Genomic DNA, 9537 nt, shown 5'->3' with positions numbered 1-9537 from the left:
ACAGGCTGGATCTACTAGTACCTTGAATTTGGACTTTTCCAGCCTCCAGAACTGTGAAGAATAGATGCTTGTTGCTTAAGCCATCCAGTGGATGATTTTGTTAAAAGAGCCTAAACTAAGATACCTTCTTTTCAGATAAACACACACACACACAAACTACTACCAGTGACACATTCTTTCCTTTCTTACACACACCCTGCAAACAATACACATTATCTTGTACCTTCCTTCTTCTTCTTTTTTTTTTTTAACATAAAATATTTCAGAGATCATTTTTTTATTGGAGATGCAGGTCTTCCTTGTTGCTTTTTATAGGGACATAGCACCCCATTGTACAGATAGACTGTAATTCATTTAGTCACGCCCCTATTGTATATTTAGCTTATTTCTGGTCTTTCACCATTACAAATAATGCTGTTTTATGACTAGCTTTATTCCTACATCTTGCTATATTTTTGCTAGCTGTATAACATTTTGTTATATTTTTGCTCTATTGGGATAGATTCCTAGCAGTGAGATAGCTGCAACAAAGAAGTTAACACATACGTGAATTTTCCTGGGTATTGTCAGGGAAAGAGCTTTTTAAAAAAAATAGATAGCTGTCCAGAATTACCTGTGTGATGCCCAGGTCCAGAATGTGACAATAGTTGGTTGAAGAAGAGGAAGGGAGAGGAAGTGTCACCACGAAGAGTAGGGTTTTGAGTGGGGATAGACCTGAGGATGCTAAATTCACAACAAATACATGAGAGCAGTACATGAGAGGAATGCTGTCAATAGGTGTTATGATTATTAGCAAATGAGAGGAATGACTAGGAGGTAGATGGATGGCAGCAGTGGGGAGAAGTGAGGGGTGACAAAACCATTGGACCCAAAGTCTCAAAGGATCTGGAGTTTCAACTAGCTAGTGGGGAGAGCAGAGTCGGGAAACACTAGGAGGAGGATAGCTGTCTTTGTCAGTTTGGGCTACAATAACAAATTACCGCAGACTGTGTGGCCTAAACAACAAATATTTATTTATCACACTCTGGAGGCTGCGAAGCCTAAGGTCAAGGTGCTGACATATCTGGTGTCTGCTGAGAGACCCCTTCCTGGTCTGCAGATGGTTATCTTCTTGTTGTATCCTCCGACTAGAGAGGAGAGGAGGGGGGGAAGGAAGCTCCCTCTTGTTTTTTCTCTTAAGGGTGCTAATCCCATTCATGAGGACTCTACCTTCATCACCTAATCACCACCTCCTAATACCATCCCATTGAGAATTAGGATTCGAACATAGGAATTTGGGGGTGGGCCAACACACATCTTCAGTCCATAGCAATTACCCAATCCTGAGATGCTGGAGGTGTTAGAGATGAAACAGGGAACTACTAGAGAGGGCCTTGGGGAAAGAGCGTTCTAGGGGATGCTAGATTTGTTAAGCAGGAGGGGAGTGGAATGCCCCGAGAGGAATTTCACAGTGCAGGAGTGCTTCTTATGGAGTGGGAGGACACACTGGGTGTGTTTGGAAAGGCAGGGAGAGGTGGTTATTTGCATCATTAAAAAGGAGACCCAGGAAGTTGTTGAACTAGGGATGTGGGAGCTGGTGGAAGACAGACGCTAACTGAGATGATCAAGAATGTGCGGTGTAGGGGCGCCTGGGTGGCTCAGTGGGTTAAGCCTCTGCCTTCGGCTCAGGTCATGGTCTCAGGGTCCTGGGATCGAGCCCCACATCGGGCTCCCTGCTGAGCAGAGAACCCCCTCTATCTCTGCCTGCCTCTCCACCTACTTGTGATATCTGTCTGTTAAATAAATAAAAAAATATTAAAAAAAAAAGAATGTGCAGTGTAGATATAGTTGACTGCTCGCCCAACATCCATCCTTCATTGTGCCTCCCTGCCATTCTTCCTTCCTGATAGAGCTTTGTGGTGGTTTAGCTATCTATCTTCAAGCCTTGTGCATGTTCCTTCCCTATTCTTAGGAAATGGGTCTTAATTGGTTAAAGCCATCCCGGAAATCCTGTTCTTAGACCCAAGGTTTGGTTTAGGCATTGACAAGGGATGAAATTCTGTTAAATGGGAGCAAGAGGATGTATTCCAGAATCTTCTGGGAATGATTTTCTAGTTCTTCATAAAAGACACAAGGAAAAGATAACCACTCTTCTGCTTCTAGAAGTTATTGTTTCTGGTAGAGTGTTTGGAAATCCTGCAGCCATCCTGGGACCACAAAGACACCGATTAGCAAGGTGATATGCTAGGGCTGGCACAACAAAATGATTGAAGGAATCTGGGTTCTTTCTTTTTTTTTTTTTTAAAGATCTTATTTATTTATTTGACAAACAGATATCCCAAGTAGGCAGAGAGGCAGGCAGAGAGGGAGAGGGGGAAGCAGGCTCCCCACTGAGCAGACAGCCCGACATGGGGCTTGATCCCAAGTCCCCGAGATCATGACCTGAGCAGAAGGCAGAGGCTTAACCCACCGAGCCACCCAGGCGCCCCAGGAATCTGGGTTTTTGATGACTGTATGAGCTGCTGAATCAACCAGCCTGGAAGTTGCCATGTTGTCATTGGAAACTCTTAGTTTCGTGCCTTGAACTTATGAGGAAACTATCAGTTTCCTCATAGGCTACTTTGAGTTGGGCTATGTATCTTTTTATCTTCCTCTTCTTCTTCTTCTTTTTTCACCCATAAATGTCAAAATGTTAACACGTGGTGTGAAGAGGTTGGGAAATGTACTTATTTGTCAAGACATATTACTATTCCCAACAATATAGGGATTGGTCACTAAAAACATGTTAAGAAATAGATATGTTGATAGGGGTGTGTGTGTGTGTGTGTGTGTGTGTGTGTGTATAGATTATTTCTCAAAGGATTCTGTGAAATTGATAGCAGTGTTTACCTTTGTGGAGAGAAATGCCTCAGGGGCAAGGTTGGAAGGGAGATACTTTTCACGGTTTGCCTTTTCCTTTTCTATTTTGCATCTTATACATGCATTATTCATTCAAGTAAGGCAAGAACTCAATAGCATAAAATATGCATTGAAAGTTGCAAAGAACCTAAATGACATTGTAGAAAATAAAATTAGTGATGGATCAGCAAACTAAAGATAATCTAGAATGCCATGCAACAGGTCAAGAGATGAACTTGATGAGAGAGAAGATGACAACTCTGAAGAGAAAGCATAGAGCCCACCACAAAAATGGAACAGAAGAAAGAATTAGAGGCAAATAGGATGCTTTTCTGAGATCAGAAATGATGAAGATCAAAAAACCAAATTGTACACCCTTATAATAATGTGCAAGAGAAAATAGTTTTCAACATAGTGGTAGGAAAAAAAGTAAGAATTTTATTATTAGAGGTCATCTATCTCCTCATTTCTTTCTCTATTATTAAGAATTGTGATTATGGGGCGCCTGGGTGGTTCAGTGGGTTGAGCAGCTGCCTTCAGCTTGGGTCATGGTCTCAGGGTCCTGGGATCAAGTCCCGCATCGGGCTCTCTCCTCCGTGGGGAGCCTGCTTCCCTCTCTCTCTCTGCCTGCCTCCCTGTCTAGTTGTGATCTCTCCCTCTTTCTGTCAAATAAATAAATAAATAAATAAATCTTAAAAAAAAAAAAGAATTGTGATTAGACAATATCACAAAGTCCAATAAAATATAACTAGACTGAATATAGATGTATCTTTTTTTTTAACCCAACAGACACTTTCAAAGGTGTCAAATATTTGTAGGTGTTTTCATACAATAAAATAATATGTACCTTTCTGAGGAAAAAAAAAAGATAAGAAAGTTGGAGAATCTTGGGGGCCAGAGACCGTGCGATATAAAATCAAATTTTCTAATTATTGAATAATTTTCTTAGTGACTCGTAGTTTTGGAAAACAGTTTCTATAAAAATTTAAATAAAGTGAGAGAACTACAGTGAAAAAGAAGAACTGAATGTATTTCAATAAAAGAATAATAATAAAGAACCTGGTATTTCAGTGTATCCTGGTGAAGATTTCATACTTTGGGATATTAAGAAACGTAATTCAGTGTGGACTCAGATTTCTCCCTGATAAAGACAGTGGAGTAAATGTCAGAAAATCATTTTTTTCTTTTTTTATTTTAAATATTTATTTATTTATTTTAGAGAGTAAGAGAGAGCAGGAGGGGCAGAGGGAGAAGGAGTGAGAATCTCAAGCAGATTCCACGATGAGCGCAGAGCCTGATGCAGGGCTTGATCTCATGATTCTGAGATCAGGACCTGAGCCAAAACCAAGAGATGGAGGCTTAACTGGCTGTGCCACCCAGGTGCCTCTAGGAAACCATTTCTTAAGCAGATGTTATATCCATCACTGTTGTGGGAGACTGTGATGGGTATGCTCTGAAAGACACATGCTTAGGGAGTACTATGGAATATATATATATATATATATATATATATATTTACAAACATTAATTTAGTAATAAAAAAAAGGGTTTATCTTTGTTTATCTTTGTTTACCCGTATTTCCCAATAGCAAATGTTATGCCTTGGGGCGCCTGGGTGCCTCAGGTTAAGCATCTGCCTTCCACTCAGGTCCTGATCTCAGGGTCTTGGGATCAAGCCCCCGCATTGGGCTCCTTGTTCAGCAGGGACCCTGCTTCTCCCTCTCCTCTGCCTCTACCCGCTGCCCCTGCTCCTGCTCTCACACTCACATTCTCTCTCTCTCAAATAAATAAAAAGGGTCTTTAAATCAAAAACAAATGTTATGCCTCTGCTAATATCCATAGATAATTCCCACCACAGTACTTTGGGAATTATTTATCAGCAGGGTTCTAGGATTGTGATCCAAAAATTCTTGGCTCCACTAAGTTGTTGTTCATATGTAGAGGTATCAGGAATATATTATTTACAGCCGAGATATGCAAAGTCTTAGAAAATGTATCATTCCACACCCCTCTCCTGTAAGGACACTGCCAACCTGAACTTGGGCTACATTACTGTGCAGAGTTCACTTAGAGATGGGAATGACCATGGTGGTGGACTGTAATGGAGAGAGTACCAGGCCAGGAGTCAGCATATCGGATATTAAACCTAGCCCAAGGTGTGTCAGTTACTCATTATGTAATCTTCAGCTGGTTATGTTAACTTTCAGGATCTTAATCCATCATCTAAAGAGTAATTCCATTTTCTTAGGATTAAATAGGATAAAACTTATGAAATTTAACTTGAAAGGGTGATAATAACATATGCATAATTTCAATTAGAGTTCCCCCCAAAGTAGACTCTGAGATAAGGATTCATGTACAAATAATTTATCAGGGAGGTGATCCTGGGAAGCACTTGTTGAGGAATAGGGAAGTGGGACAGAGAAGGGAAAGCATCCCATAAAGATGAGTTCTCAAGTCAGTCACCACTGTAGGGACCTGGGGCTCAATCCCTCCGGGAGCTCTTGGACACTGTGAAGAACAAGGACCTCAGGTTATCCCATCCGTGGGGTGAGGGAGGTGGGGTATCTACACACCTGTTCCCATCAGTCAGTGTGGCTGCGGGGTTTGGGGGTTAATTTGCTATTATTTGTAGCCTGCCCCCTACTCATGCTCCAGCAGCCCATGGGAGCCCCTGGGAAGAGAGTTGCAGTTGCTGGCAGGTGAAGTTCTGGAAATGGATGTTTCCAACGGGATGCAGGTGGAGCTCCAACAGCATCTACTATGTTAGTCATCTTTCAAGTTCCATTTCAAGCACTATGCTAAAAATGATCGAAATACATATTTGGAAATATTTCCCCAAATCTCTTTCCTGAATATTATCTCAAGACCTACTTTGTGGGGACAGCTCCAGCTTATACTTGCCTCTGGACTCCTACCACCCCACGGTATGGCCCTTCTTTCTTGTGGGTCTCATCTTCCATGACATCCTCCTCTTGTTCCCCTCCTCCGCCCCCCACCCCCGGCCTGTAGCAAGGGAGTGGGAATGCACAGATGCTTGGGAAGGACTTGTTAACTGATGGGAATAATTCCAGGATGCGACTTGGGTCTTAAACTCATATGGATTCCCCTTCCATCCAGAAACTTCATTTTATTTATTTATTTATTTATTTTCATTTTATTTATTTTTTAAAAAGCTTATTTATTGATTTATTCAAGAGAGAAGGAGAGAGAATGAGAGAAAGAGCATGAGAAGCAGGGGAGGGTCAGAGGGAGAAGCAGACTCCCCGATGATCAGGGAGCCCGATGCAGGGCTCGATCCCGGGCTCCAGGATCATGACCTGAGTCATGCTTAACCAACTCAGTTAACGCTTAACCAACTGAGCCACCCAGGTGTCCCCTAGAAACTCCATTTTAGAAGCAGAAGACACCCTCTGATGAGAATGGGGTCCTTATAGAAAACTCACGGCTGATAGCCAAGCTGGATTCCATCTTTTTGTCCCAGTAAAGTGCTTAGCGGAACTGCTCACACGGAGCAAAACAGACCGGCTTGAGTTACATGCCACTCTGAAGCTACCCTCTCGGGACATTCCTGATTTCAAAACACCCTCTTATCTCAGAATCTTCTCTACCCCCAGATGCCAACCACTCCTTGGCCTCTTGGTCTCTGTCTCCTGGGTGCCGGCCCCTGTGCTTGGGTCCAGGGCTCCTTCAGCCTTTGCTAGTTTGGCTAACCATCCAGGTACCTCCTTCGTTCTTCCTAACCCATGTGGGGAACCTTCCAAAGTCGCTTCTCAGCTGGAGAAGGTGACCTCACCAATCAAAGACAACCCACTGGCATAAGACCTGCTGGGACTAAGGGTGACAAGGGTGACATAAGTCCATCCCTGTGAATATTTCTGCCTCCCCCCTTCTCTGAGCCTGGCGCCTTGAAGCCAACCTCACTCCTGGGAAACAAATGAGGGACTTGATTTTTTTTTTTTTTTTGGTTCACAGAAGGTGAGAGCCTTAGAAAAACTCAAAAACAGTGCCTAGAACAACCCACTGCACGTCCCCCAAAACACCAGTGATGTGCTGGTGGCTTTATTTTTTGATAGCTCGCTCCAGAGACGCCTGCATTTTTTCCCACTCAATTGAGTGACTTTTTGATGGATTTGACTGGTTGTTTTGGCATCGAGGAGGCACAAACTTGAGCCGGGGCTCCACAGAGGCGGTGAAATCAGACATGAATAATAATCATAATAAACCTTCACAACATTTGAAAATTTCCAAAGAGCTTTCCCGTGCCTTTACCTCGTTCCATCCTGAAGTGCCCTGGGACACAGGCAGGGCTGGGAGTATGGTTCCCATTTTCCTCACGGAAGACATGGAGGCCCAGATGTGGGGCCCAGCTTACCCCCCTGACCTGACCAGACCTGGATCCCTTGTCTGGGGCTCTTTCTATGTTGGGGGGAAGAAAGAGAGAGAGAAAGAGAAAAAAAAAACCTGCCTGGTGGGGTCTACATGGCAAGGGGTTGGGCAAGGCCTCTTCAGAATGTTTGCTTGGAGAGTAGGGCTAGTTAGGACTCAGGGAATCAGATTCCAAGGAGGAAAACACACATCCGGGCACTGGACACCATCTTGGGGCAGGCCCTGAGGAGGTCTGAGCTAGTCCCAGGACTTGCAGGAGACCTAAGACACTGGGTATGTTAACAAGTCCACAGGGCACTTTGCCTGCTCATCTCCTGGGGCTGGTGCCAGGCACAGCTGTGAGGTGAGCACACTCGGCCTTCAGGGCTCCCAGCTCTACCGTGTAAACCTTTCTAATAGCTCCCATTGGCCTCTGCGCACAATTTTGCTCCTCCTCCCACCCCCTTACTTCCCCTGGCTTCATTTTCTGGCTTTTCCTTTCCCTTGCTTCACTATTTCCAGCCTTCTCAACCTCAGGGAAATTCCCTGCCCCCCCTCCCCCTTTCTAGGCTCCAGCTCTGTTCGCTCACGGATCTAACAAACTCCTTATGGGAGAACACCTGTGTGGTCCTCTCTCTCCTCAGGTGAAATGCACTTATTTTTACAGGAGCCTTCTTGGGACAGCACTCCCCTCTTCTTGCCTTGGTCCAAGCTAATCAGCTTGGGGATGTCTGCTTCCCGCTGACCTTCCCTTGGAGGTACCAGCCCCTTTGCTGAGGGCATCTCCTTCTTTCTTCCTAATTCATGTGGGGGGACCTTCCTGTTGCTCCTCAGCTGGAGAAGGTTACCCTGCCAACAGAAGACAACCCACTGGCCTAAGACTGGCTGTGAGTGAGGGGTCAAGGGTAAACCTGGCTTGCTCCAGGAAGGCTTTCTTGGCTGCTCCCCTCCACTCTGATCCTGGGCAGCTGAGACCTGGGAAGCTGGCTTGATCAGCCCAGCTCCCCCCAAACCCTTCTACTTCTTTGGAGTTCTCCTTCCTCCTTCCCCCTTCCCTGCCCTCTCTCTCCCCTTCCTCTCATCCCTGTCATCACACACGGTGGATTTCCTGTGTCTTTGTGATCAGTTCACGGATATCTTCCAGGGAACTGCTATATCCTTCCCTGAGGTTTTTCAGATCTCAAGGTGGCCAAAGGAAGCTCTAATGAAACTCCAGGCCTCTGTTGGAAAGGGTTTGGGTGAGGTGCTGAGTTTACCTTGGGACTCCTGAAACTTACTAGAGGGAGGGGGCCTCGAGTTTGTGACTGGCCCTGAAGTGACTCCTTTTTCTGTCATTTGCACATATCTTAGTTCTAATTCTTGTCTTGCAGTGGCGAGGAGCCACTCCCATATCTTGCTGGGTCTTCTTGGGATTGTGTAAATGGGATGCTGTCACGTGTGGGCATAGGAGAAGGGGGAGAAGGAATCGGGTGTGGGCAGAGGAGAGGCTGCTGTTCCTGTCTGTGCACGCCGCCTGGGCCTCCGGGTGCCTCACTTGCTTGGGGCCTGTAGCTCCCTTGTGGCCTCCTCTGCTCATGGGCCACAGGCTCTCAGGCTGCAGCCCCCTCCCCTCCCACACACTCAGGGTGCAGGCAGCAGCCGGTGTGAGGTCAGTGCTGGGCGCCCTGCCGGGAAGCGAGGCCCACTATGGCCTGACGGAGGACACAGACTCCAGGGCGTCCCTGGGGACATGTCCTTGCCCCTGGGGACCTTGGGGGGTTCTGGGCCCTCCCCACCCCTCCCCACCCCAAATTCCTTCAAAAGGGCCTGACAAAGATGAGGTCTCTTTCCCCCCCCAGCCACCCATGCCAAATGTGAATCATATTTCATTTACGGCATTTTCTTTCAGTGAAAAACACATAGTTTGACCAATTAAAGCCTCTGTTGGACTAAGCCCCTGACAGAATTGGGGAGGCAACTGAAAAGGACGTCCTGTTCCTATGGTTTTTCATCTCTTTCCTGGTTTTTTTTTTTTTTTTTTTCCTTTTGGTCACGGTTCATATTTAGAGAGAGGCAATGATGGGAATCAACTAGGTCCATTCTGGCCTGTTGGTGGCTGTCAGGATCCAGCTCCCAGCTGTGCAGTCCGGGCCAGCAGCGAGGCCCGGCTCGAGAGGCAAGCATGAACTCTGAGAGGCCCCAGTGGGCCCCTGGAATCTGGAGGGGAAGGAGGGGGGCTGCCTCTGCTGGGGAGAGCCAGAGGGGAGGGTAGCCCCGCAGTGAGGGTGAAAGGGAGGAACCTACTCCGGGGAA

Source organism: Mustela nivalis, assembly GCF_964662115.1.
Source record: "Mustela nivalis genome assembly, chromosome: 8".
Classification (NCBI taxonomy): domain Eukaryota; kingdom Metazoa; phylum Chordata; class Mammalia; order Carnivora; family Mustelidae; genus Mustela; species Mustela nivalis.
Note: the sequence above shows the minus strand (reverse complement) of the source record.